Source organism: Pongo pygmaeus, chromosome 18 (assembly GCF_028885625.2).
Source record: "Pongo pygmaeus isolate AG05252 chromosome 18, NHGRI_mPonPyg2-v2.0_pri, whole genome shotgun sequence".
Taxonomy (NCBI): Eukaryota; Metazoa; Chordata; class Mammalia; order Primates; family Hominidae; genus Pongo; species Pongo pygmaeus.
In genome coordinates, this window is record NC_072391.2 from 3,836,692 (window position 1) to 3,863,051 (window position 26,360).

General features: G+C 46.2%; 1 protein-coding gene across 7 annotated transcripts in view; it reads left to right on the forward strand.

Annotated features, from left to right (window-relative positions):
* DNASE1 (deoxyribonuclease 1) overlaps positions 1–26,360 on the forward strand; it is a 46,779-nt gene that overhangs the window by 10,602 nt on the left and 9,817 nt on the right. For 5 of the 7 annotated variants that reach the window (XM_063655102.1, XM_063655107.1, XM_054455746.2 and 2 more), the window contains exons 2-3: positions 18,697–19,225; positions 21,237–21,381. The gene's annotated coding sequence lies outside the window, so the exon portion shown is untranslated. The remainder of the gene's footprint in view (positions 1–18,696; positions 19,226–21,236; positions 21,382–26,360) is intronic. The other 2 variants (XM_063655106.1, XM_063655105.1) reach the window with 1 other exon arrangement.

Below are 26,360 nucleotides of genomic sequence, written 5' to 3' on the forward strand. Positions count from 1 at the left end.
TGTTTTGTAGCTTTACTTTACATTTCTTTCATTGAGGAAACGAGTATTTTCTTCACATGATTAAAAGCTACTTGTTTACCTATGACCTTATGTTTGTGGGCTTTGCATTCTTTTAGATTGTGTGATTAATCTTTTTCCTCTTGGTTTGTAAGATTATGTGATTAATCTTTTTCCTGTTGATTTGTAAGAACTCTATATTATGGAAATGGATATAGTGTTACAACATTACAAATACTTTTTCCCAGTTTTTATCATTTGACTTAAAAAAAAATTTTTTTTTTTTTTGAGATGGAGTCTTACCATGTTGCCCAGGCTAGAGTTGAACTCCTGGGCTCAAGTGATCCCCCTACTTCAGCCTCCCATGTAGCTGGGACTACACCTATGTGCTACTGTACCTGGCTTGGCTTTGATTTTTAATAAAATTTTTTCCATGTAGAGCTTTACAGTTTTTTGTAGTCAGATGACTTTTCTTTTATGCACATACCTTCTTGCAGTGTTTGGCTCACCTTTACATTCTCTTAATGATGCCTTGTAATGAACAAAGTTTCTTCAAAGCTGGAGGCATCACATTACCTGACTTGAAATTATACTACAAGGCCTCTTTTGGGAGAGTGAGGGGAAAGGATTGTCTGAGAGCTTGAGACCAGCCTCGGCAACATAGTAAGACTCCATGTCTAATGTACCTGCCCCCCATGTCCCCCCCAAAAAATTAGCTGGGCATGGTGGTGCACACCTGTGGTCCTAGCTACTCATGCAGTAACTAAAACAGCATGGTACTTGTACATATTTTTGTACCATAGATCAGTGGGACAGAATAGAGAACCCAGAAGTAATGCCACTTGCCTACAACCAACTGATCTTCAATAAAGTTGTCAAATATGCAGTGGGGGAAGGACACCCTATTCAATAAATAGTGCTGGGAAAATTGGCTAACCATATATAGAAAAATGAAACCGTACCTCTATCTCTCACCGCATATAAAAATTAACTCAAAGTGGATTAAAGACTTAAACATAAGACCTGAGACTCTAAAGATCTTAGAAGAAAACCTAGGAAAAACTCTTTTGGATATTAGCCTAGGCAAAGAATATATGACTAAGACCTCAAAAGCAAATGCAACAAGAAGAAAAATAGGCAAATGGGACTTAATTAAATGAAAAAACTTCCGCACAGCAAAAGAAATAACAGAGTAAATAGACAACCTATAGAATGGGAGAAGATATTTGCAAATTAAGCCTCTGGCAAAGGACTAATACCTAGTATCTCCAAGGATCTCAACAAGAAAAAAAAAACCCATTAGTAAGTGAGCAAAGGCTGGGCGTGGTGGCTAACACCTGTAATTCCAGCACTTTGGGATGCTGAGGCAGGAGGATCACTTGAGGCCAGGAATTAGAGAGAAAGTAGGCAAAGGACAAGAACACATACTTCTCAAATGAAGACATACAAGCGGCAAACAAACATGAAAAAGTGCTCACATCAGTAATCATCAGAAATGCAAATCAAAACCACAGTGAGATACCATCTTAAACTGGTCAGAATGGCTATTATTAAAAAGTCAAAAAACAACAGATGTTGGCATGGATGCACAGAAAAGGAAATGCTTATATGCTGTTGACGGGACTGTAAATTAGTATAACCTCTATATAGAAAACAGTATGGAGGCCAGGTGCAGTGGCTCACTACCTGTAATCCCAGCAGTTTGGGAGGCCAAGGCAGGCGGATCACTTGAGTGCAAGACCAGCCTGGCCAACATGGTGAAACCCCGTCTCTACTAAAAATACAAAAATCAGCTGGATGTGGTGGTGCACGCCTGTAATCCCAGGAAGCTGAGGCAGGAGAATCGCTTGAACCCGGGAGGCAGAGGTTTCAGTGACCCTAGACTGTGCCACTGCATTCCAGCCTGGGTGACAGAGCGAGACTCCGTCTCAAAAAAAAAAAAAAAAAAAAAAAAAAAAAGGTTAGTGGCTTTTGTGTCCTTGGTTAGCAAGGTCTTCTCTACTTTGAGATTATAAAGTAATTTTTCCTCATGTTTTCTTCTAGAGTTTTTATTTTTACATTAAAATTGTTATTGGCCAGCTGCTAAGGCACCTGGTGGTGCTCTAGGCACTGGGTTAGTGTCCCTTATGCCGAGCTCTAAACCTTCAGAATGCCCTTGCTGCCCCTGGCTGAGTTCACAGTGGCTGAAGCTGTTCCCATAAGACCCTGAATCTAGCAGCCACTGTGCACTATACATGGAGCAGTCCAACTGGGTGGACTGTGCTCAGCATCCGAACATCTAGACAGACAAAGCCATTCCCAGTGGTGGCCCAAACCAGCAAACATTGTGTAACAATTTTTTTGCAATCAATTTTTCTTTTCTATTTTGAGATGGAGTCTTACTTTGTCGTCACCCAGGCTGGAGTGCAGTAGTGGGAACTTGGGTCACTGCAACCTCTGCCTCCCGGGCTCAAACAGTCCTCCCACCTCAGCCTGTATTCTCTTTCTGTAGCTGAGAATACAGGTTCGTTCCACCATGCCTGGCTAATTTTTTTTTTTTTTTTTTTGGTAGAGATAGGGTTTTGCCATGTTGCGCCCAGGCTGGTCTCGAACTGGGCTCAAGTGATTTGCCTGCCCCAGCCTCTCACAGTCTGAGATTACAGGTGTGAGCCACCATGTCCAGCCTACAGTTTTTCTTATTAAAACCTAATGGGGGCGGGGAGCAGTGGCTCACTCCTGTAATCCCAGCTCTTTGGGAGGCCTAGGCGGGTGGATCACCTGAGGTTAGGAGTTCAAGACCAGCCTGGCCAACATGGTGAAACCCCGTCTCTACTAAAATACAAAAGTTAGCCAGGTGTGGTGGTGCATGCCTGTAATCCCAGCTACTTGGGAGGCTGAGGCAGGAGAATTGCTTGAGCTCTGGAGGCAGGGGTTACAGTGAGCCGAGATGGCACCACTGCATTCCATCCTGGGCAACAGAGTGAGACTGTCTCCAAAACAAAAAACAATAAAACAAACTAATGGGGCTAGGCATGGTGGTATATTCCTGTAGTCTCTGAAACTTGGGAGACTGAGAAGAGAGAATTGCCTGAGCCCAGTGGTTCAAGGCCAGCCTGGGCAGTGTAGTAAGACCCATCGCTGCAAAAAAAATTGTTTATATAAAATTAGCCAGCATGGTAGCACATGCCTCTACTCCCAGCTACTCAGTAGGCTGAAATGGGATCACTTGAGCCCAGGAGGTTGAGGCTGCAGTTAATCATAATCACCCTTCCTTACTCCAGCCTGGGCAACAGAGCAAGACCCTGTGTCAAAAAAAAATAAATGAAACAGCCAATATAGAATAAAGGTGCTAAAAAAGGCATAGGAGGAAATCTTCATGACTTTGGGGTAGGCAAAAAATTCTTAAACAGGGACACAAGCCACTAACCATAAAGAAGTGACAAATTATATGACATTAAAATTAAGAACCTTTATAAGGCACCATTAAGAGGGTGTAAAGGGCTGGGCATGGTGGCTTATGCCTGTAATCCCAACACCTCAGGAGGCCGAGGCAGAAGGATCGCTTGAGCCCAGGAGTTTGAGATCAGACTGAGCAAAATAGTGAGACCCTGTCTGAATAAAAAATTTAAAAATTAGCCAGGTGTCGGGGCATGTGCCTGTAGTCCCAGCTACTCTGGAAGCTGAGGTGGGAAGATCACTTGAGCCTGAGAGGCCAAGGCTACAGTGAGCCATGATTCTGCCACTGTACTCCAGCCTGGGCAGCAGAGCAAGACCCTGTCTCAAAAAGGGTGTAAAGATATCACAGACTAGAAGATGTGTGTGATGTGCACAGGACTAGTACCATATGCACAATGACAAAGGATTAATATCTAAAGAAATCCTAAAAAAAAAAAATAGACAAGAGACTTGAGTGGCCAACAGATATATGAAGAAGTGTTCAACTTATTTAGTCAAAGAAAATGCAAATTAAACCACAGTGAGCGATCACTAAACTCAGCAGCATGAACAAAATGAAGATAACTGCTAGACAATAGCTAGTGTGGTAAGGACTTCCTGTTTGAGCCATGGTTATTTAGAAGTATGTTACTTAATATCAAGTGTTTGGAGAGTTCCCTCATTTTTCTGTTACTGGTTTCTAGTTTAATTCCATTATGGTCAGAGATCATACTTTATATGATTTCAATTTTTAAAAATTTGTTTTGTGACTTTTATGGCTTAGAATATAGTCTGTCTTGAATGCTCCAAGCTTGAACACTTGAAAACACTATATATTTTTCTGTTGTTAGGTGGAGTGTCCTCTAAATGTCAGTTAGATCCAGTTGGTTGATGGTGGTGTTCAGGTTGCTGATTTTCTGTCTACTGGTTCTATGTATTGAGAAGTGTTGAAGTCTCCAGCTCTGATAGTGGATTTGTCTGTTCTTCATTTGTCAGTTTTTGTTTCATGTATTTTGAATCTCTTTTGTTAGATGCATATACACTTAGGACTATGCTGTCTTGATGAATTGACCTTTTTTATCATTATGAAATAGCCCTCTTATTTATTTTATGTTTTTTAGAGACAGGGTCTTGCTATGTCACCCAGGCTGGAGCGCAGTGATGTGATCAAAACTCACTGCAGCTTTGAACTCCTGAGCTCCAGTGATTCTCCTGCCTCAGTCTTCTGAGGAGCTGGGACTACAGGCACGTGCCACCGTGCCTATCAATTTTTTTTTTTTTTTTTTGGTAGAGACAGGATCTTCCTGTGTTACCCATGCTGGTCTGAAACTCCTAGCCTCAAGTGATCCTCCCATTTTGGCCAAGTGCTGAGATTACAGGCATGAGCCACTGCACCCAGCCCTCTTTATCACTGGTAATTTTCTTTGTTATGAAGTCTACCTTGCTTGTTTGACATTAATATAGCCACTCCAGCTGTCTTTTGATTAGTGTTTGCGTGACATATCTTTTTTTTTTTTTTTTTAAGACAGGGTGGTCTTGCTCTGTCACCCTGGCTGGAGTGCAGTGGCATGATCATGGCTCACTGCAGCATTGAACTCTAGCTCAAGCCATCCTCCCACCTAAGCCTCCCAAGTATGGGATTATAGGTGTGTGCCATCGTGGCTGGCTAATTTTTTTTTTTTTTTTTTTTTTTTTTTTTATAGAGACGAGGTCTCACTGTGTTGCTCAGGCTGGTCTGGAACTCCTGGGCTCAAGTGATTCTTCCACCTCAGTCTCCCAAAGTGTTACATGAGCCAGTGCGCCTGGCTTGTCTGTGTTTTGTTTCCTATGCCTTTGATATGATATCCATGTTCTTTTGCATATGGATATCCAGTTTTCTCAGCAACATTTATTAAAAAGACTATCTTTTCCCCGTTGAATGGTCTTGGCGTCCTTGTCAAAATCATTTGACCATACATGACAGGATTTATTTCTGGGCTGTCAACTCTATTCCCACGGTCTGTATGTCTGTCTTCCTGCCAGTACCACATTGTTGTGATTACTGCAGTTTGTTAGTAAGTTTTGAAATCAGGAAGTGTGAATCCTGAATCTGTTTTTCTTTTTCAACATGGTGTTGGCTATCTGGGGTCCGTGGAGATTCCATATGAATTTCAGCATGTATTTTCTATTTCTGCAAAAAAAAAAAAAAGTCATTGGGATTTTGCTTCAGTTTACGTATGAATCGGTAGCTCACTTTTGGGAGTATTGACATCTTAACAATATTAAAATATCTTGTCTCAACAATATCGTCCAACCCATGGAAATGTGATGTTTTTCCTTAATTATATCTTCATTAATTTCTTTCAGCAATGTTTTGTAGTTTTCATTGTATGAATCTTTTACCTCCTTGGTTAAAATTCCTAAGTATTTTATTCTTTTTAGTGCTATTGTAAGTGGAATTGTTTTTATAATTTCCTTTTCAAATTGTTCAGTGTGAGTATATAGAAATGCAAATGATTTTTGTGTGCTGACTTTGTATCCTGCTGCTTTGCTGATTCTCTTATTGTAATTATTTTTTGTGTGTAATGTTTAGGCCTAGTTTTTTACATATCATATTAAATCTGTGAATTAATTTTACTTCTTTCTTTCCAATTTGGATATTTATTTTTTTGTTAATTGCTGTGGCTAGAACTTCCAGTACTAGGTTAAATAGTAGTGGTAAAGGTGAATGTTCTCATCTTAGAAGAAAATTTTTTAGTCATTCCCTATTCACTATTGAGTACGATGTTCATTCAATGTGCATTTCTGTTTTTTTTCTTTTTCCTTTTTTTTTTTTTTTTTTTTATAGACGGAGTCTCGCTCTGTCGCCCAGGCTGGAGTGCAGTGGCACAATCTCGGCTCACTGAAAGCTCCGCCTCCCGGGTTCACGCCATTCTCCTGCCTCAGCCTCCCGAGTAGCTGGGAGTATAGGCGCCCGCCACCACACCTGGCTAGTTTTTTGTATTTTTAGTAGAGACGGGGTTTCACCATGTTAGCCAGGATGGTCTCGATCTGCTGACCTCGTGATCCGCCCGTCTCGGCTTCCCAAAGTGCTGGGATTACAGGCGTGAGCCACCGTGCCTGGCTCTGTTTTTTTTTTTCTTTAAAAACTTTTAGGCTGGGCGCAGTGGCTCACGCCTGTAATCCCAGCACTTTGGGAATCCGAGGCGGGTGGATCACTTTAGGTCAGGAGTTTGAGACTAGCCTGGCCAACATGGTGAAACTCCGTCTCTACTAAAAATACAAACATTTGCCGGGTGTGATGTTGGGTGCCTGTAATCCCAGCTACTCGGGAAGCTGAGGCGGAAGAGTTGCTTGAACCCTGGAGGCGGAGGTTGCAGTGAGCCGAGATTGGGCCACTGTACTCCAGCCTGGGCGACAGAGCAAGACTACGTCTCAAAAAAAAAAAAAATTGTAATAAGCTTTCTCAGGTTTAACAATGTAGGTTTTTCAAATATGGCTTTATGTTGAGATATTTCCCTTGTACGTTTAGTTTGTTGAATGTTTTCATTTTGAGAGGGTGTTACATTTTGTCACATGCCTTTTCTGCAGCAATTGAGATGATGTGATATGTTTCCCGTTATTCCATTAATGTGGTATGTTACCTTGAATTTTGTAGGTTGGACCATCCATGCATTTCAGGAATAAATCCCACTTGGTTGTGGTGTATAATCTTTCTAAAATGCTACTGAATTCACTTTGCTAGTATTTGTAGGGGATTTTTGCATCAATGTGCATAAGGGATATTAGTCTGTAGTTTTCTTTTATTGAATGCCTGGTTCTGATATGAGGGTAATACTGGCCTCTTAGAATGATTTAGGAAGTTGTTGTTTTTTTTGTTTTTTTTTTTTTTGAGTCGGAGTCTTGCTCTGTCACCCAGGCTGGAGTGCAGGGGCGCAATCTCGGCTCACTGCAAGCTCCGCCTCCCGGGTTCACGCCATTCTCCTGCCTCAGCCTCCCGAGTAGCTGGGACTACAGGCGCCCGCCACCACGCCCGGCTAATTTTTGCATTTTTAGTAGAGATAGGGTTTCACCTTGTTAGCCAGGATGGTCTCCATCTCCTGACCTCGTGATCTGCCCACCTGGGCCTCCCAAAGTGCTGGGATTACAGGCGTGAGCCACCGCGCCCGGCCAGGAAGTATTTCTTACTCTCCACTTTTTTGGAAAACTTTTGAGAAGGGTTGGTACTAGTTGTTGTTTAAATGTTTGGTAGAATTAATCACTGAAGACTTCAGGTTCAGGACTTTTCTTAGGAGATTTTTGATTACTGATTCAATCTGCTTACTAGTTACAGGTCTATTCAGATTTTCTGTTTCTTTGTGATTTAGTCTTGGTAGGGGTTTTTTAATTTGTTTGTTTGTTTTTAAAACAGAGTCTTGCTCTGTTGTCCAGGCTGGAGTGCAGTGGCACAATATTGGCTCACTGCAACCTCCGCTTCCCGGGTTCAAGTGATTCTCCTGCTTCAGCCTCCCAAGTAGCTGGGGCTACAGGCACCCACCACCATGCCCAGCTAATTTTTGTATTTTTATTTTAGTGGAGATGAGGTTTTACCATGTTGACCAGGCTGGTCTCAAAATCCTAACCTCAGGTGATCTGCCCACCTCAGCCTCCCAAAGTGTTGGCTTACAGGCGTGAGCCACCATGCCCAGCCCTTGTTTGTTTTTTGTTGTGTGTATGTTGTTGTTTTGTTTTTTGTTGTTTTTGTTGTTGTTGTTTCTGAGACAGGGTCTCCCTTTGTTACCCAGACTGGAGTGCAGTTGCATGATCACAGCTCACTGCAGGCTCGACCTCCTAGGCTCAAAACGATCCTCCCACCTCGGCGCCCCAAGTAGCTGGGACCACAGGCTCACGCCACCACCCCTGGCTAATTTTTGTACTTTTTTATAGAGACAGGTTTTCTCCATGTTGCCCAGGTTGGCCTTGAACTCCAAAGCTCAGACAGTTTGCCCACAGTCTCCCAAAGTCTGGGATTACGGGCACGAGCCACCGTTCCTGGCTATTTCCCTTCAATTCTGTCAGTTTTGCTTTATATATTTTGACGGTCTGTTATTAGGTGCAGTCTGTTTATAATTTTATCTTCTTGCTGTATTGAACCTTTATATAATACCCTTTTTTAATCTTTTCTTTATTTAAAGTCTCTTTTGTCTTATAGTAATAGAGCCCTGCTCTTTTTTGGTTATTGTTTGCATGGAATATGTTTTTCCATCCTTTGACTTTCAATCTAGTTGTGTCTTTGGATCTAAAGTGATTCTTTTCTGTAGTCCCAGTTACTTGGGAGGCTGAGGCAGGAGGATTGCTTAAGCCCAGGAGTTCAAATCTAGCCTGAGCAACATAGAGAGACCCTGTCTCTCTAAAAAAAAAAAGTAAAAATAAAAAAGTAAGTTTCTTATAGATGGCATATAATTGGGTAATGTAGTTTTTTTCCATGTTGCTAATCTCTATCTTCTGATTGGAGAGTTTAATCCATTTACACTTAGTTACTGATCAGGAAAGACTTGTGTCATTTTGCTGCTGCTTTTCTATACCTTATAGGATTTTATTTATTTATTTTTTTAGAGATGGAGTCTTGCTGTCACCCAGGCTGGAGTGCAGTGGTGCAATCTTGGCTCACTGCAACCTCCGCCTCCCGAATTCAAGCGTTTCTCCTGCCTCAGCTTCCCAAGTAGCTGGGACTACAGGCGTGTGCCATCACACCCAGCTAATTCTTTGGAGTTTTTTGTTTGTTTTGTTTTTGAGACAGAGTCTTGGTCTGTTGCCCAGGCTGGAGTGCAGTGGCAATCTTGACTCACTGCAACCTCTGCCTCCCAGATTCAAGCAATTTTCCTGCCTCAGCCTCCCTAGTAGCTGGGACTACAAGTGCCCGCCACCACACCCAGCTAATTTTTGTATTTTTAGTAGAGAAAGGGTTTCACCATATTGGTCAGGCTGGTCTCGAACTACTAACCTCAGGTGATCCACCTGCCTCGGCCTCCCAAAGTGCTGAGATTGCAGGTGTGAGCCACTGTGCCCAGCCACCTTATAGGTTTTTTTGTTTTGTTTTGTTTTTGTTTTTGTTTTTAAATTGAGACAGAGTCTTGCTCTGTTGCCCAGGCTGGAGTGCAGTGGCATGATCTCAGGTCACTGCATCCTCCGCCTCCCAGGTTCGAGGGATCCTCCTGCTTCAGCCCCACTAGTAACGGGATTATTGGCACTCACTACCATGCCCAGCTAATTTTTGTATTTTTAGTAGAGATGGGTTTTTGCCATGTTGGCCAGGCTGGTCTTGAACTCCTGACTTCAAGTGATCCACCCACCTCGGCCTCCCAAAGTGCTGGGATTACAGGCATGAGCACCCGGCCGCACCCGGCCAAGGACTTTAAAATCTCTAATTACCTGCATTATTGTCTTCTTTGGTGTTTAGCTGGAGTTTTGTAGGTTTTCTTTTTTCTTTTTGTAGTAACATGTTTAATTATTTTCTCATTTTAGTTTGTGTAACACTGTAATTTGAATTTATAGCAGTGTAATTTCAGTAACATGCAAAAATTCTGCTTCTTTATAGCCTCATCTCCACCCCTTTCAGTTGTCACAAAATTACATTATTACATATTGTGTGTCTCAAAACATAAACTCATAATTGTTTAAATGCATTAGTGTGCTAAGGTGTGTTTTATGGACCCAAATGTGATCTATCTTGGTGAATGTTCCATGTGAGCTTTAGAGGAATGTGTATCCTGCTGCTGTTGGATGAAGTGCTCTATAGATGTTAGTTCTGTCCGGTTGCTTGATGGTGCTGTTGAGTTCATTATGTCCTTACTGATTTTCTGCGTGCTGGATCTATCCACTTTGATAGATTGATGTTGAAGTTTCCAACTATAATAGTGAATTCATCTGCTTTTCCTTGCAGTTCTTAGTTTTTGCTTTGAGGATTTTGATGCTCTGTTGTTAGGCGTATACACGTAAGGTTTGTTACCTCATCTTAGAGAAATAGTTCTTTATAATTTTGTAATATCCTTTTTCTATCCCTGATAATTTTCCTTGCTCTGAAGTCTGCTCTGCCTGAAATTAGTATGGCTACTGGGACTTTCTTTTTGATTCCTGGTATGTCTTTTTCCATCTCTTTAATTTTTTCTCTTTTTTCTTTCTTTGTTTGTTTGTTTGTTTGTTTGTTTAAGACAGAGTTTTGCTCTTGTTGCCCAGGCTGGAGTGCAGTGTCGTCATCTCAGCTCACTGCAACCTCCATCTCCTGGGTTCAAGCAATTCTCCTGCCTCAGCCTCCTAAGTAGCTGAGATTACAGGCGTCTGCCACCACGCCTGGGTAATTTTTGTATTTTTAGTAGAGACAGGGTTTTACCATGTTGTCCAAGCTGGTCTTGAAATCCTGACCTCAGGTGATCCGCCCGCCTCAGCCTCCCAAAGTGCTGGGATTACAGGAGTGAGCAACCGTGCCCAGCCTCATCTCTTTAATTGTAATCTACCTGTGTCTTTATATTTAAAGTGAGTTTCCTGGGTCTTCTTTTAACATTTTTTGCAAGGTGGATTTACTGATGACAAATTCCCTTAATTTTTGTTCTTCTGAGAAAGTATTTCTCTTCATTTTTGACCCAACACATGCTTGGGTCTTATTTTTTAATATATTCTGACATTTTCTATTTCTTATTCGATGTATTTAGAACATTGACATTTAAAGTGATTATTGGTACAGTTAGATTAATATCTGCCATATTTATTACTGTTTTCTGTTGTTTTTATTCTTCCCTTTTTATTTTGTTCTTCCACTCTTTTTCTGCTTTCTCTGGGTTTAATTGAACATTTTATATGATTACATTTTTTCCTCTCTCAGCATGTCAATTATGCTTCTTCTTACATACTTTTAAAAAGTCTTGGCTGGCCGCAGTGGCCCGTGCCTGTAATCCCAGCACTTTGGGAGGCCAAGGTGGGTGGATCACCTGAGGTCAGAAGTTTGAGACCAGCCTCACTAACATGGTGAAACCCCCTCTCTACTAAAAATACAAAAAATTAGCCGGGCGTGATGGTGGGCGCCTGTAATCCCAGCTACTTGGGAGGCTGAGGCAGGAGAATGGCTTGAACCCGGGAGGCGGAGGTTGCAGTGAGCCGAGATGGTGCCATTGCACTCTAGCCTGGTTGACAAGAGCGAGACTCCATCCCAAAAGAAAAAAAAAAAAAAAAGTCTTTGCCCTTGAGTTTGGTATTTACAGTTACAACTAATCCAATTCCACTTTCAGCTGATGCTATACCACTTCATGGGCTGTACAAGTTCCCAGTAACAGAGTATTCCCAGTTCATCCTTACTGTCCCTTATGATATTGCTGTCATTAATTTCACTTATTCAAAAGTGAAATTATTATTATTATTATTATTATTATTATTTTGAGATGGAGTCTCGCTCTGTCGCCCAGGCTGGAGTGCGGTGGCTCAATCTCGGCTCACTGCAAGCTCCGTATCCTGGGTTCATGCCATTCTCCTGCCTCAGCCTCCCAAGTAGCTGGGACTACAGGCGCCCACCACCACGCCCGGCTAATTTTTTTTGTATTTTTAGTAGAGGCGGGGTTTTTCCATGTTAGCTAGGATGGTCTCGATCTCCTGACCTTGTGATCCGCCCGTCTCGGCCTCCCAAAGTGCTGGGATTACAGGTGTGAACCATCGCACCCGGCCATAAGTGAAATTATTGACAGCAATATCATAAGGGACAGTAAGGATGATTATTGACCCAATCATTGAATACATTGTTGTGGGTTTGTTTTTGTTGTTGAGACAGGGTTTTTTTGTTTGTTTGTTTTTTGAGATGGAGTTTCGCTCTGTCACCCAGGCTGGAGTACAGTGGCACGATCTGGGCTCACCGCAAGCTCCACCTCCCAGGTTCGCGCCATTCTCCTGCCTCAGGCTCCTGAGTAGCTGGGACTACAGGTGCCCGCCACCATGCCTGGCTAATTTTTTGTATTTTTAGTAGAGACGGGGTTTCACTGTATTAGCCAGGCTGGTCTCAAACTCCTGACCTCGTGATCTGCCCACCTCAGCCTCCCAAAGTGCTGGGATTACAGGCATGAGCCACTGCGCCTGGCCGAGACAGGGTCTTGGTCTGTCATCCAGGCTGGAATATAGTGGTGCGATCATAGCACACCACACCCTTGAACTCCAGGGCTCAAATGATCCTCCTGCTTCAGCCCCTCAAGTAGCTGAGACTACAAGTGTGCACCACCATGCCTAGATATTTTTTTTTTTTTAATTTCTAATAGAGACAGGGTCTCACTATGTTGCCCAGGCTGGTCTTGAACTCCTGGTCTGAAGAAATCCTCCCGCCTCAGCCTCCCAAAGTGTTGGAATTAACAGGTGTGAGCTATTGTACCCAGCTTTTAAAAATATTAATAATAGAGTCAGCGCGTTGCTATATGGCCCAGGCTAGAGTGCAGTGGCTATTCACAAGAGCAATCCCATTACTGATCAGTACAGGAGTTTTGACCTCATTTGACTTCATTTCTGACCTGGGCTTATTCACCCCTCCTTAGGCAACCTGGTGGTCCTTAAGGAGGGGAGGTCACCATATTCCAGGGAGGTCACCATTTTGATGCCAAACTTAGTGCAGACACTCAGTCCAAATAGCCCAGAACTCCTGGACTCAAGCTATCCTGCCTCAGCCTCTTGAGTAACTGGGTCTACAGGCATGCACCACCATGCTTAGCTGTTGCTGTTATTACCTTGAACAAACTGTTATCAGTTAAGAGTAAGAAAAGCAGGCCGGGTGTGGTGGCTCTCGCCTGTAATCCCAGCACTTTGGGAGGCTGAGGCAGATGGATCGCTTGAGGTCAGGAGTTCAAGACCAGCCTGGCCAACATGGTGAAACTCCATCTCTACTAAAAATACAAAAATTAGCTGGGCATGGTGGCGTGTGCCTATAATCCCAGCTACTCGGGAGGCTGAGGCGGGAGAATTGCTTGAACCTGGGAGGCAGAGGTTGCAGTGAGCCAAGATCGCACCATTGCACCCCAGCCTGGGTGACAGAGCCAGACTCCGTCTCAAAAAAAAAAAAAAAAAAAAGAGTAAGAAAAGTAAAATATTTTGCCTTCACTTATTTCTTCTCTAATGCTCTTCCTTTATAGGTCTTTATTTCTGACCTGTATTATTTTCCTTCTTTCTCAAACACTTCTTAATATTTTTTGCAAGGCAGGTCTACTGATGACAGATTCTGTTAATTTTTATTCTTCTGAGAAAGTCTCTTCTCTTTTGAAGGGTAATTTTACTGGATACAGATTTTTAGGTTAGTAAGGTTTTTTTTTTTTTTTCCTTACAACACTATAAATATTCCCTCTACTGTTTTTCCTTGAATAATTTCTCAAAGAAGTCTGATGTAATTCTTATCCTTACTCCTTTATAGGAAAGGAATTTATTTCCCTGTGGCTTCTCTCAAGATTTTCTCTTTGTCTTTGATTTTCTATAGTTTATTGTATGCTTCCATGTAGTTTTGTTCTGTTTTTGTTTTTTGGTATTTATCCTACCTGGTATTCTGTGGGCTCCCCAGATCTGTGTTTAGCATCTGTCATCAGTTTTGGAAAATTCTCAGTTCATTATTGTTTCAGATATTTTTTCTGCTCATTTCTGCCTGTCACCATCTTCTGGATTCCCGTTATGCATATTTTTGCCTTTCTAATTGTCCCACAGTTCTTGGATATTCTGTTCCATCTTGTTCATTCTTTTCTCTCTGCGTTTCAGTTTGGGAAGTTGCTACTGACTTTTTTTTTCAAGCTCGTTGATTCTTTCCTTTGACTGTATCTAATTGATGAATCCATCAAAGGCATTCTTCACTTTTCTTACAGTTTTTTTTTGTTTGTTTGTTTCTAGCATTTCCTTTTGATTCTTTGAATTTTTATCTCTGCTGAAATTACCCATCTGTTTTAGCTATTGTCTACTTTTTCCATTAGAGCCCTTAGCATATTAATCATAGTTGTTTCAAATCAGAGTTGTTAGCTGTGATAATTCTAACATCTCTGCTATTTCTGAGCCTGGTTTTGATGCTTGCTATATCTCTTCAAAGTCTGCTTTTTAATTGTAGTATGCCTTGTAATTTTTTTGTTGAAAACCAGACTTGATGTACTTGTTAAAAGGAACTGAGGAGGCCAGGCACGGTGGCTCACGCCTGTAATCCCAACACTTTAGGAGGCTGAGCGGGGAGGATCGCTTGAGCCCAGAAGTTCAAGACCAGCCTGGGCAACGTAGAGACCCCACCTCTACTAAAAATAGAAAAACTAGCTGGGCATGGTGGCACACGCCTGTAATCCCAGCTACTCAGGAGGCTGAGGCAGGAGAATTGCTTGAACCCGGGAGGTGGAGGTTGCAGTGAGCCAAGATCATGCCACTGTACTCCAGCCTGGGCAACAGAATGAGATTCTGTCTGGGAAAAAAAAAAAAAAAAAAAAAAAAGTAGGCCAGGCACAGTGGCTCACGCCTGTAATCCCAGCACTTTGGGAGGCCAACGCAGGCTGATCACTTGAGGTCAGGAGTTCGAGACCAGCCTGATCAACATGGCGAAACCCTGTCTCTACTAAAAATACAAAAGTTAGCTGGGCATGGTGGCAGGCGCCTGTAATTCCAGCTACTTGGGAGGCTGAGGCAGGAGAATCGCTTGAACCCAGGAGGCGGAGGTTGAGATTGAGCCACTGCACTCCAGCCTGGGTGACAGAATGAGACTCCATCTCAAAAAAAAAAAAAAGAAAAGGAAGTAACTGAGGAAAATCGGCATTTGGTGTGAGTTTTTTAGTTTATCTGGCTAGGCATTAGGCTCTGTCTACTGTTTGCTGTTAACTATAGCTGTCAGAACTAAAATTTCCTCCTGTGTCTGTTTTTCCTTCCTTGGGTTTCCCTAGAGACTTCTTAAATAAAGTCTGAGATATGCAGGTTTTTCTGTTCTATTCTCCTGTTATTATATAGGAGCCCTATTTATGTGGTGGGAAGGAGGGGAAGTGTCCTAAGTCCTGTGACTAGGTCTCAGTCTTTTTGTGAGCCTGTGCCCCTGGCCTGTGACTTTCACTAGCACTTCTCAGTTTGGGGTTTTTGCCTCCTTAGGTGAAACAGGAAGGGAGAGGGGGCTGGAGTTGGGCCCTTTCTTTCCTGCCTGTGGAAGGCTTAGGGGTGCTTAAGTTGGATCAACCTTTCCCTTAGGCTAATTAGGATCTTATAAAACCTGATTAAGTTAGGCTCTTGTAAAATAGTTTCCTTTGAGGACAGGCCTTGTTAAGAACAGAAAGCTCTAGACATACTCCTTGTGGCTGCTTTCCCCCTCCCCTGCCAGAAGTATGAGGGGATCTTTCTCTGATCTTGACTGTGAGAACCTGGTAGGGCTCATGGAGGTAAAGTCCAAATTGAATCTCCAGCAGTTCATGAATTGCTGTGTAAATTTTCCTACCTTGTTTCCACTCCTGGGCTCCTGCTCAGGTAAGCTCCAGTTCACTCTGTTGACCTGTCTCCAGTGTCGGGGGCAGTCATTTGCCCTGTAACTTCAGTTCTCTGATGCAGCTAAAAGGGGTTGTTTGCCAGTTCAGTATTTTTTCTTGTAAGGATGGTAGTGACAACTTCTAAGCTCCTGACGTTCCTGACTGAAGAGTGAAAGTCCTTTGCTTTCACTTTTTAATGACATTTTTGGTGGATAAAAATAATTCCAGTTGACAGGTTTTTGTGTGTGTGTGTGTGTTTTTTTTCCTCCCAGTACTTTAAAGATGTTACTTCTTTGTCTTTTGGCTTACAGCAGAAGTAACATGTCATTCTTACCTATATTTATCAGTACATAATATGCTTTTTAGCTTAACTGCTTTTAAGACTTTTTAATTTAACAGTGGTTTTCTACAACTTGATTATGATGTGTCTTGGTGCAGTTTTCTTGAGGTTTATTCTGTTTGGGTTTTTCTTTTTTTTCTTTTGAGACGGAGTCTTGCTCCATCGCCCAGGCTGGAGTGCAGTGGCGCAATCTCGGCTCACTGCATGCTCCGCCTCCAGGGTTCACGCCATTCTCCTGCCTCAGCCTCTCGAGTAGCTGGGACTACAGGCGCCCACCACCACACCCAGCTAATTTTTTGTATTTTTTAGTAGAGACGGTGTTTCACCGTGTTAACCAGGATGGTCTCGTTCTCCTGACCTCGTGATCCGCCCACCTCGGCCTCCCAAAGTGCTGAGATTACAGGCGTGAGCCACCACGCCCGGCCTCTGTTTGGGTTTTATTGACTTTCTTGGATGTGTGAATTGATAGTTTTCATCATATTTCGGAAGTTTTGCTTATTTCTTCAAATATTTCTCTCTCCTCTTTCTTTTTCTTCTAGGACTTCCAATTATGTGCACATTAGACAGCTTGATAGTGTCCAACAATTTTTTTCTCTCTGCCTTATTTGAGTAGTTTCAATTGCTATATCTTCAAATTCATGGATCTTTTCTCTTTCAGTGTTGATTTGATGTTAATCCCATCTGGTGCATCTTTTCATTTCAGGTATTGTTTTTACTGTCTTCTGGAAGTTCCATTTGGATCTTTCTATATCTTCCATGTTCTCATCATGCTTATGTTTCCCTTTACCTTCTTAAATATATGCCAAACTATTGTCCTTGTCTGCTAGTTCCTTTATCTGTGTCATTTCTAGGTCAGTTTCTATTGACTGTATGGTTATAGGTCATAATTTTCCTCTCTTTCTTGCATGTCTGTTATAGCAGTTATCAGTTTATTTCCTCTCAACTCTCAATCCGCCCTTCATTGCCACTTGTGATACTGGAACATTTCTCTCTTGCCCCATGCTGGTCTTTGTCAGTGGAAAGCGTTGAGAGGAAAGGGCATTTCTTGGTTCTTTGTGCTTTGCTTACACCTGTCTGTGACATGAGCTGGTATGTGGGACATATAGGGTGCTCAGGCAGCTTTCAGGCAGGTCCCATAGCACCCCAGCTAGCCGCCTGGCAGCTTTCTGGTGAGTTCAACAGCACCCCCACACCAACCCCCCGGGTTTCCAGCACTCCTCAGACAGCCTTCCAGCTCATTGTGTTAGCGTCCTCGCAAGTGGTTCTTGGCCCTTAGCTTTGTCCTGGGACAGCCCAGTCAGCTTCATCATCTAGTGCGTACTTTTGACTACACCCTCTGCTAGGTCTGAATCCTTCCCTTAGTTATCTCCCTTTACCCTAGGGTGTTCTGTAGATTTCTCTTTTGTTCCCTCTTAGTCAACTCCCTGTAAATAGTTAATAATTGTTATGCTAAACTTCCCTTGTTTGAGGTACCATGTGGTTTCTGTCCCCTGGTGGGACCCTGACTGATAGGCCTGGTTATTTTTTAAATTGGATGCTGAATATTGTGAATTTCAAATTGTTGGCTGGGCCAGGTGTGGTGACTCATGCCTGTAATCCCAGCACTTTGGGAGGCTGAGGCAGGTGGATCATTTGAGCTCAGGAGTTCAAGACCAGCCTGGGCAACATAGCAAGACCCTGTCTCTACAAAAAATAAAATAAATTATTGGCTGGTGAATTTTGTTGAATTCCTTCGAATAGTGTTGGGTTTGGGTCTGGAATGCAGTTAAGTCCCTTGGAAGCAGCGATCCTTTAGAGACTTCTGAACTTTTTAGTCGGTCCAGTGCTGCTTTAGTCTGCAGTTGACTTAGCTCTATTACTAAGGGTGATGCCCTTCTGCGAAGTCTACCCAATACCCCATGAATTAGGAGATCTCTTCACAGTGGCTTGTGGGAACACAAAATATTCCCTGTGTGAACTCTGCGGATTGTTTTGTGTGCTGCTTCCTCAGGATTCTTTCCTGGGCCTTCTCATATAGTTTTTCTCACCCAGGGACAGATCTGTTTTCAGCTAAAGACTCCAGGAGACCCTCTGCAGATCTTGGCTCTGCCTCTGTGGAGCTGCCTCCTCCCCAGGACTCTGCCCTGCAAATAGCAGCAGTCTTGGCCTCCCTGAGCTCTGAACTCTGTCTTCCCAACTCAGAAAGACTGCAGGTTCCAGCTGAGTTTCCCTGCCTGTGCTGCAGCCTGGAACCCGCCTCCTGGCTGTAATTGGTGCAGTCATAGGACGAGCTCTCTGGTCTCCCTTATCTTGGAATCACTGTCCTGCACTGTTTTCCACCAACTGAAGACAAAAGTATGTTGTCCAGTTTTCCAGGTGTTCAGGGTTCCATGTTGCTGCATCCTACATGAGTATATAAACAGAGAACAAACAAAACAGCCTGTCAGGAGTTTGCTGAAGTTTCAGAATAGGTGGTGCTGGCTGAGCTGATGGGCATGAGTAACACTCCCCTTTTCCTTCTTTTAGTGACCACAATGTGAATGGGAATAGCAAGATGGCAAAGGCTTGCTGAGTGAGTGGCGCAGCGCCAGCCTGGGTAGTGGCCTCCCCAGCAAGTTGCATGTCACTAGCTTCCTGTGGCTGTCACTCCTGGGCCCAGGCACCTCCGAAGATCAGCACCTCCTCATGGACTCAAGCGAGGACAGGAGCCCGTCACCCATGAGCTCGCAAGGGCAGAGCTGCTGTCCTGTCTCGACGGCTCCACCGTGACTCCAGTGGACTTTGGACAGTGGGGAGCGGGCCCAACAGTGCCACTCGGGTGTGGTCACTCTGGCTTTGGGTGGATCAGGACCAAACTAGACTCATCCCCAGCCCCCAGGTGTTGTTGCTACTCCTGCCTGAGGCCCCATCCACAGCTGCAGCTGTGGCGGAGTGGCTAGTGGTGGCCAGCATGGCCCTGCTGCAGCTCCACGCTGCGGGGGGGGCATGGCCCTGACCAGCAGCCACCCCTCCATGTGGGCCACGGGGGAGGAGCCTAGGAAGCCGCCCTGGCAAGGTGAGTGGACGCATTTACGTGGTGAGAGGTGAAAACCAGTGCCGCTCCCCAGAGCCCTGCGGTTCCTGGGGAGGCTGAGACTTGCAGACGCCTTGCCTGCTCTCCTCCTGGGGTGCTTTCCTGTTCCCAGGGCTGGGACCTTGGAGGGAGAATGGAGGCAGAGCCTCTGTCTGCCTCCGCTCGAGTGCCCAGCACAGGCAGGCCCTCTGGGGAGCCCCTCAGTGGCTGGTGGGGAGTCTGGGGCAGGGTGAGGGACAGCATCTTCCACCGACCACAGGCTTGGGCAGCATCTGTCCTGGAGGCCACCCCTGCGGGAAGGCCTCTTTTGTGTGACTCCTTCTCTGCGAAATGGCTTCTCCATGCAGTTCAGCCCCACAGGTGCCCTGAGAAAACACGAAATGCTTTCTGCATGTGTCCCAGCCCCCAGAGAAGAATTTGGTTACAGAGAAGGTGACAGCTCATGGCTTCCTGAGGGTGGGGCAGTGGGAGAAGTCCCCAGGGGAGCTTGGGGCCCATGGCCTCCCACACCCTGGGTGGGGCTGCCCACTGGGAGGCCCACATTGCCTCAGTGTCTTGCACCCTACAGTTCAGGGTGCCTGGGGGCTGGAAGGAGAGCAGGAGCCGGGGACCGTGGCTCACAGGGACCTGGGGAGAACTGTGGAACCAGCCTTCCCAGCCGTCCCACCCAGGAAAGGAGCGGGCAGAGTTGGAAGAAATACAGCACTGCCTTGGCCTTGGCCTCAGACCCGAGGGTCTGGCTATAGCCATGGTGGCGGCTGTGTCGTGGGGGCTGCATCATGGAACTGGCAGTGGCCCCAGGACTGTGGACCAGTGCATACTAGCACAAAGTTCCTGCTGGGCTCGGTGTGGGAGCCCCTCCTGGCCGTGGAGACAGGCCCACGTCAGCCCCCCAGGATCTGTTGCCCAGCAGCTCTCAGCCTTTTGCTTGGGGCCTCTTTGCGTGGAATCGTTCTGAGTTCTCTGCTATCTGGCAGCATCATCTTCTGAGCACTGCTCTGACAGGTGCCTTAGTCCACAGACTGCCATGCCCTGCCATGCCCTCCCATTAGGAGCCATCCTTGGGTACTCCTGTGTCACCCGTGGTTACTCCACCATCCTGCCAGGCCATGGGATGTGGAGGCTGAAGAGTCCAAATGGGACAGAAGCCTGTCCCCTCACTCCTTCCTCAGAGAGGCCTTGGTTGGGCTCACACTGAGTAGGGGCAACCAGCAGCTGGAGATAGTGGAGCCCTTAAACTGTGGCTCCAGAGCAGAAGGCCCCCTCTGACACACCTTTCATCCAGCATATTCTCCGTGAGCACCTGCCACGGCCCAGGCCTTGCTCTCGGTGCTGCCGGCTGAGCCCAGCTCTCGTGGGGCTTGCATCTAACAGGAGAGGATAACTACAGTGTGAGTGAGATGTGATTCATAGTGAGGAATAGATACGCAGGATGGAGATGGAGTGGTAGGACAGCGTGTGCTCGCTGAAATTGGATGATATGAAAGAGGCTCTAGCGAAGGGAGGGACGCGCTGTGGAGGAGGCAGAGTGCTGAGGGGAGGGACAGTGTGAAGGCCTGAAACTTTCTGTCTGCAAATGCGCCCCATGGCCAGCACTGGGCAGGAAGCAGCAATGACGTGCAGTTCTTGTCAGAAGCCTCTAGGGGCAGGATAGGGGCCTGTATTGGGGACAGACACCCCCATTCTCTTTGAGGAGCTGTAGCGTGAGCTTCTGGTGGAAGCAGTTTCCATGTCCTGGCATGTGCTGTCTTGTTAGGACATCATACATGACCCTAGAGTTCACATGAGGATGCAGAGGTCTTCTGTCCTAGAGGACGCTGGGCTGGGCAGAGGGAAACGGCCTTGTGTCCCTGGGGCACTCTCATTGTCGGGCACATCTCTGGATGGGACATCTGTGGCTGGAAGGTGTCTTTGTGGCCGTGCTAGTTGGACCAGCCTGGCTGGTTATCAGTCCGTGTCCTCAGCCCCTCCCCTTTTCAGTGACTCATTCGAGGTCCTGCAGGCTCTGCGTCTGGTGTGGAAGAGCTCACGGTGAAGCACTCCTGCCCAGGACCTGAGGAGCCGGCCACTGTTCAGAAGGCCCCAGCTTGAAGGCCTGGAGAGCCACCCAGCAGCACAACACAGGCAAGCTTGCGGAGGTGAGCCCCACTTCCTGCTCCCGCATGGGCTCTTCTCCCTGGGGCACTGGCTGGGCAGGATGCTGAGAAGCTGGGCAGGGGTGGCTGCTGAGAGGCAGAGAAGTCAGAGAGCTGCAGGAAATATCCCGGGGCTGGGAGACCAAGATAGGGGCTCAGGGCTGCCGAGGCGGCTGGACCTGAGGGGCCAAGACCCCTGAGCAAAGGAGCCGGAGAATAGAGACGGACATTAGGCACTGGTGTCTCTAGCCATTTGCTGATGAAGCTGCTTAGGGCAGAGGAGCAGAAAGTGGCTGAAAAGCAGAGTGGGATTTTTGGCAGTTTCGTGGAGTTAGGGAATAGGTTGGGGCCTATCAGGTGGAGGGCCCTAAGAAATATGCCAGGCTCTCATCTGGGACCAACCCTGTCTCGCCTGGGACAAGCCACAGCTGGGCTGGTCTTTACAAAGACTGCAGACGAGTTCAGTGTCGGTGGAGTTCCTGATTCACTGTCTCACTGCTGCCTACCACGGAGAGGGTGAGCTGTCCCTGTCGGGGGCCATGTCCAGACCCCCCGCCCTTCTGTCATGCCCAGTCCCTAACACTCAGTTGAAGGCACCAGGTACACTGGGAAAGGGGACCAGGGGAAGAAAGGTGACGGACCCACAGGAGACTGAGATACGGTTTTTGGACATGGACTTTAGTATGTTAATCACATCTATTTTATTTTTTTATTTTATTATTTTATTTATTTATTTATTTTGAGACGGAGTCTCGCTCTGTGGCCCAGGCTGGAGTGCGGTGGCGCGATCTCGGCTCACTGCAAGCTCTGCCTTCCGGGTTCATGCCATTCTCCCGCCTCAGCCTCCCAAGTAGCTGGGACTACAGGCGCTCGCCATCACGCCTGGCTAATATTTTGTATTTTTAGTAGAGATGGGGTTTCACCGTGTTAGCCAGGATGTGATTTGCCCGCCTCGGCCTCCCAAAGTGCTGGGATTATAGGCGTCAGCCACTGTGCCCGGCCAATCACAGCTATTTTAAAGAATAGAGATAAGATGATGGATTGTTTCATAGAATTGGAATTCATAAAAAATATAATGGAAGCTCTAAAACAGAAAAGCACAATAACTGAAATTTAAAATTCAGCCAGGTGCAGTAGCTCACACCTGTAATCCCAGCACTTTGGGAGGCTGAGGTGAGGAGTTTGAGACCAGCCTGGGCAACATAGCAAGACCTTGTCTCTACTAAAAATTTTTCAAAATTAGGCCGGGCGCAGTGGCTCACACCTGCAATCGCAGCACGTTGGGAGGCCGAGGCAGGCAGATCACTTGAGGTCAGGGGTTCAAGACCAGCCTGGCCAACATGGTAAAACCTTCTCTCTACTGAAAATACAAAAATTATCCAGGTGTGGTGGTGGGTACCTGTAATCCCAGCTACTCAGGATGCTGAGGCAGGATAATCGCTTGAATCTGGGAGGCAGAGGTTGCAGTGAGCTGAGATTGCACCCCTGTACTCCAGCCTGGGCAACAGAGTGAGACTGGGTCTCAAAAACATAAAGATTTTACAAAATTAGCCGGGGATGGTGGCACATGCCTGTGGTCCCAGCTACTTGAGAGACTGAGGAGGGAGGATTGCTAGCGCCTAGGAGGTGGAGGCTGTAGTGAGCTATGAATGTGCCACTGCACTCCAGCCTGGGCAACAGAGCAAGACTCCATCTCAAAAAAAAAAAAAAGAAAGAAATTAAAAATCCAGTAGGTGTATTTACCAGCAGATTGGAATCAGCTGAAAAAAGGATTAGCGCTCTAGAAGAAAGGTCAATAGAAAATACGAAGTGGGGCTTGGCATGGTGGCTTACGCCTCTAATCCCAGCACTTTGGGAGGCCAAGGCAGGCGGATCAGTTGGGCTTAGAAGTTCGAGACCAGCCTGGGCAACATGGCAAAACCCCATCTCTACAAAAAATACAAAAAATTAGCCAGGCCTGGTGGCGCATGCCTGTGGTCCCAGCTTCTTGGGAGGATGAGGTAGGAAGATCACTTGAGCCTGGGAGGCTCCAGTGAGCCAGGATTGTGCCACTGCACTCCAGCCTGGGTGACAGAGTGAGAGACCCTGTCTCATTTCTTTAAAAGAAAAAAAAATTAAAAAGAAGATCCCTTGCAAATACCACCACAACCAGTCCACTTTACACTGTGTGTCCTTTTCCTGGACCCTCAGGGCACCCTCCCTTTTCCTTTCTGTGGCCCCCTAGCCTTGGACAGGGAGGGGGCCCTGCTGAGAAGGCCTTTGTACGTGGGAGAGACTGAGGTGGCTTTGGAATTGGGAAATTGAGGGATTACTTTTCATTGCGACCCTTGTTGGAAACATCAGCACACTGGAGTCCAGTTGCAGTTCGCCTTGTGGCTTTGTTTAAATCCTCATTGGGAACGTGTGTTCTCATTGTCCTCAGGGATACAGGCTGCGGGTGTGCTAACCTCCCTGGTGAGAAAGTGGCTTTTTAGACAAACTTCTTTTCATTTGCATCTCTCCTCAAAACAGAATGCAGAAAGTGGCAGCACTGGGAGCGTGTGGGGAGGGACAGGGCAGCCGGCGGAGGCTGAGCCAACATGCCGTGGTTCAGGCCCACACCTCGTGGAAGGCAGAAGGCGAGTGCTGACCTTCCATAGCAGGCCACGGTGGGGAAGGGGCGGTCTGCTGCCTGCTGAGCGTGACTGTGCAGCTGTTGCGAGTCTTTGTGATTCTGATGTGTGGTGTTCTGAGAAATCTCCCATCCTGGGTTAATGCTTTCTTTATAATGAACAGAAATTAATTCATGAGGGATGGCGCAACCAGGCTGGGGTACAGGCCAACGGCAGTGCACTGGGCTGTGATGACTGCATCCTGCTCAGGTTGTGGGCATGGGGTTAAAACATTGTCCCGGCAAAGACACTGGCCTTTTACAGGATAGTAGCCCTTTGTCCTCTAAGATCCTCTGTCCCTGGGGCCACCAAACACCTCCCAAGGGAGAGGAGAGAAAGAACCCCGAGTGGAGTCAGCCGAGGGCAGGTAGGCCTTGTAGGGCTGTGGGAGCCACTGCACCCCTGGGAGCTTCCAGTCAGCTCAAGCCCAGTGCCCAGAGGGTCCAAGTGCCACCTGGATGCCCTGCAGTGTCCACTGTGCTGGGTTCTCCAGGTTTGCTCTTGGGGGGTCTGCTGGGTAGGAGGTGGGCTTGTGGCTCAGCTGTGTCCAGTGGCTGGCTGTGGAGCGCCTCCTCTGCTCCAGTAATATTTTCATGGGCAAGAAAGAGCACTACTTTCTTGGCCACCGCTTCTGGAGCTTGTGTTCCTGGAAGCCAGCCATAAATAAGGCGGCCATAAACGAGTGTAAACAGGTACCCGAGTAAACACACCAGAGCAAATGAGCCATATGGGCCAGCAGAGATGAACCTGGGGCCATGGCGGGTGTAGGGGTTGGGTGGGGAGAGGATGTCCTCTGAAAAGGTGACATTTAAGCTGAAACTGGAATGACAAGAAGGCCCCAGCTCTGCAGGCAGAGCGGAAGGCTCGGAGCTTGGACTCACAAAGGTCAAGGAAAGCATTGGATTTCGTGTTAGGGACAAAGAGAAACTGGTGACAGAATTTAAGTAGGGGAATAATGAGATCTAATTACACATTTGCGAGATGTTCTGGGAGCTGTGGGGACGGTTGGGACATGTACCTGGAAGCAGGGCAGCCAAACGGAGAGGCGGTGATGACGGGTGGTGTGGAGGCTGCAGAATCTGGAGGACGTGCAGGCTCAGGGTGCATGGTGGGGGCGGGGCTGAGGGGGAGCGGGGCCTAGGATGATCTCAGGTATTCTAGCACCTGGATGGTGGTGGTGCCGTAGAGACGAGCAGGGCAGGCCAAGGAAGTAATCTGGGGCCATTGTGGCTGCAGCAAGTTTATGATGCCTGATGCCCATCAGACCTGTCTGAGGGGGGATGTCCCAGCCATGGCTGAAGTGTTGTGAGACAAAGCCCCTGCTTCAGAGGACAGCCGGGGAGTGTTTCCTGAGCAGGCATGACCAGACAGTCTTTCTAAGATGGAAACCTGGGCATTTAATTTTTTGTGTGTGGTTTCATTTTTAACATTAACTAATGGTTACCTTATTTTTGGATGTTGCATAACATCTAGCAGTATTGCTTAAAAAGCTTTTGATTTGTAGAATTTTAAAAAACTAATTGTGGGATTTTTTTTTTTTTTTTTTTCCTTTTGAGACAAGGTCTTGCTCTGTCACCCAGGCTGGAGTGCAGTGGTGCAATCATGGTCCATTACAGCTTTCACCTTCCAGACTCAAGCAGTCCTCCTACCTCAGCCTCCTGAGTAGCTGGGACCACAGATGTGTGCCTCCATGCCTGGCTAACTTTTTAATTTTTTGTAGAGACAGGTTCTTGCCATGTTACCTAGACTGATTTTGAACTTCTAAGCTCTAGCAGTCCTCCCACTGTGGCCTCCCAAAGTTCTGGGATTACAGGCATGAGGCACCACACCAGCCAGAAAATTTCAACATATTCAAAACTAGAGACTAGTATTACACACCTTCATGTACTCATTACCCAGCCTCAGGGCTGGCATTTTGAAGCAAATCCCAGGTACTGTACCACTTCATCTTTCAATATTTTATTAATAGTATGTGACTCTAAAATATAAGGCCAGGTGTTGTAGCTCACACCTGTAATCCCAGCACCTTGGGAAGCCAAGGCAGGAGAATCACTTGAACCCAGGAATTGGAAAGCAGCCTGGGCAGCACAGTGAGATCCCCACCCCATCTCTACCAAAAAAGAACAATTTTTGTTTTTTTTAATTAGCCAGGTGTGGCTGGGCGCAGTGGCTCACACCTGTAATCCTAGCACTTTGGGAGGCTGAGGCGGGCAGATCACTTGAGGCCAGGAGTTTGGGACCAGCCTGGCCAACATGGCGAAACCCCGTCTTTACTGAAAATACAAAAATTAGCCAGGCATGGTGGCGCACATCCGTAATCCCAGCTACTAG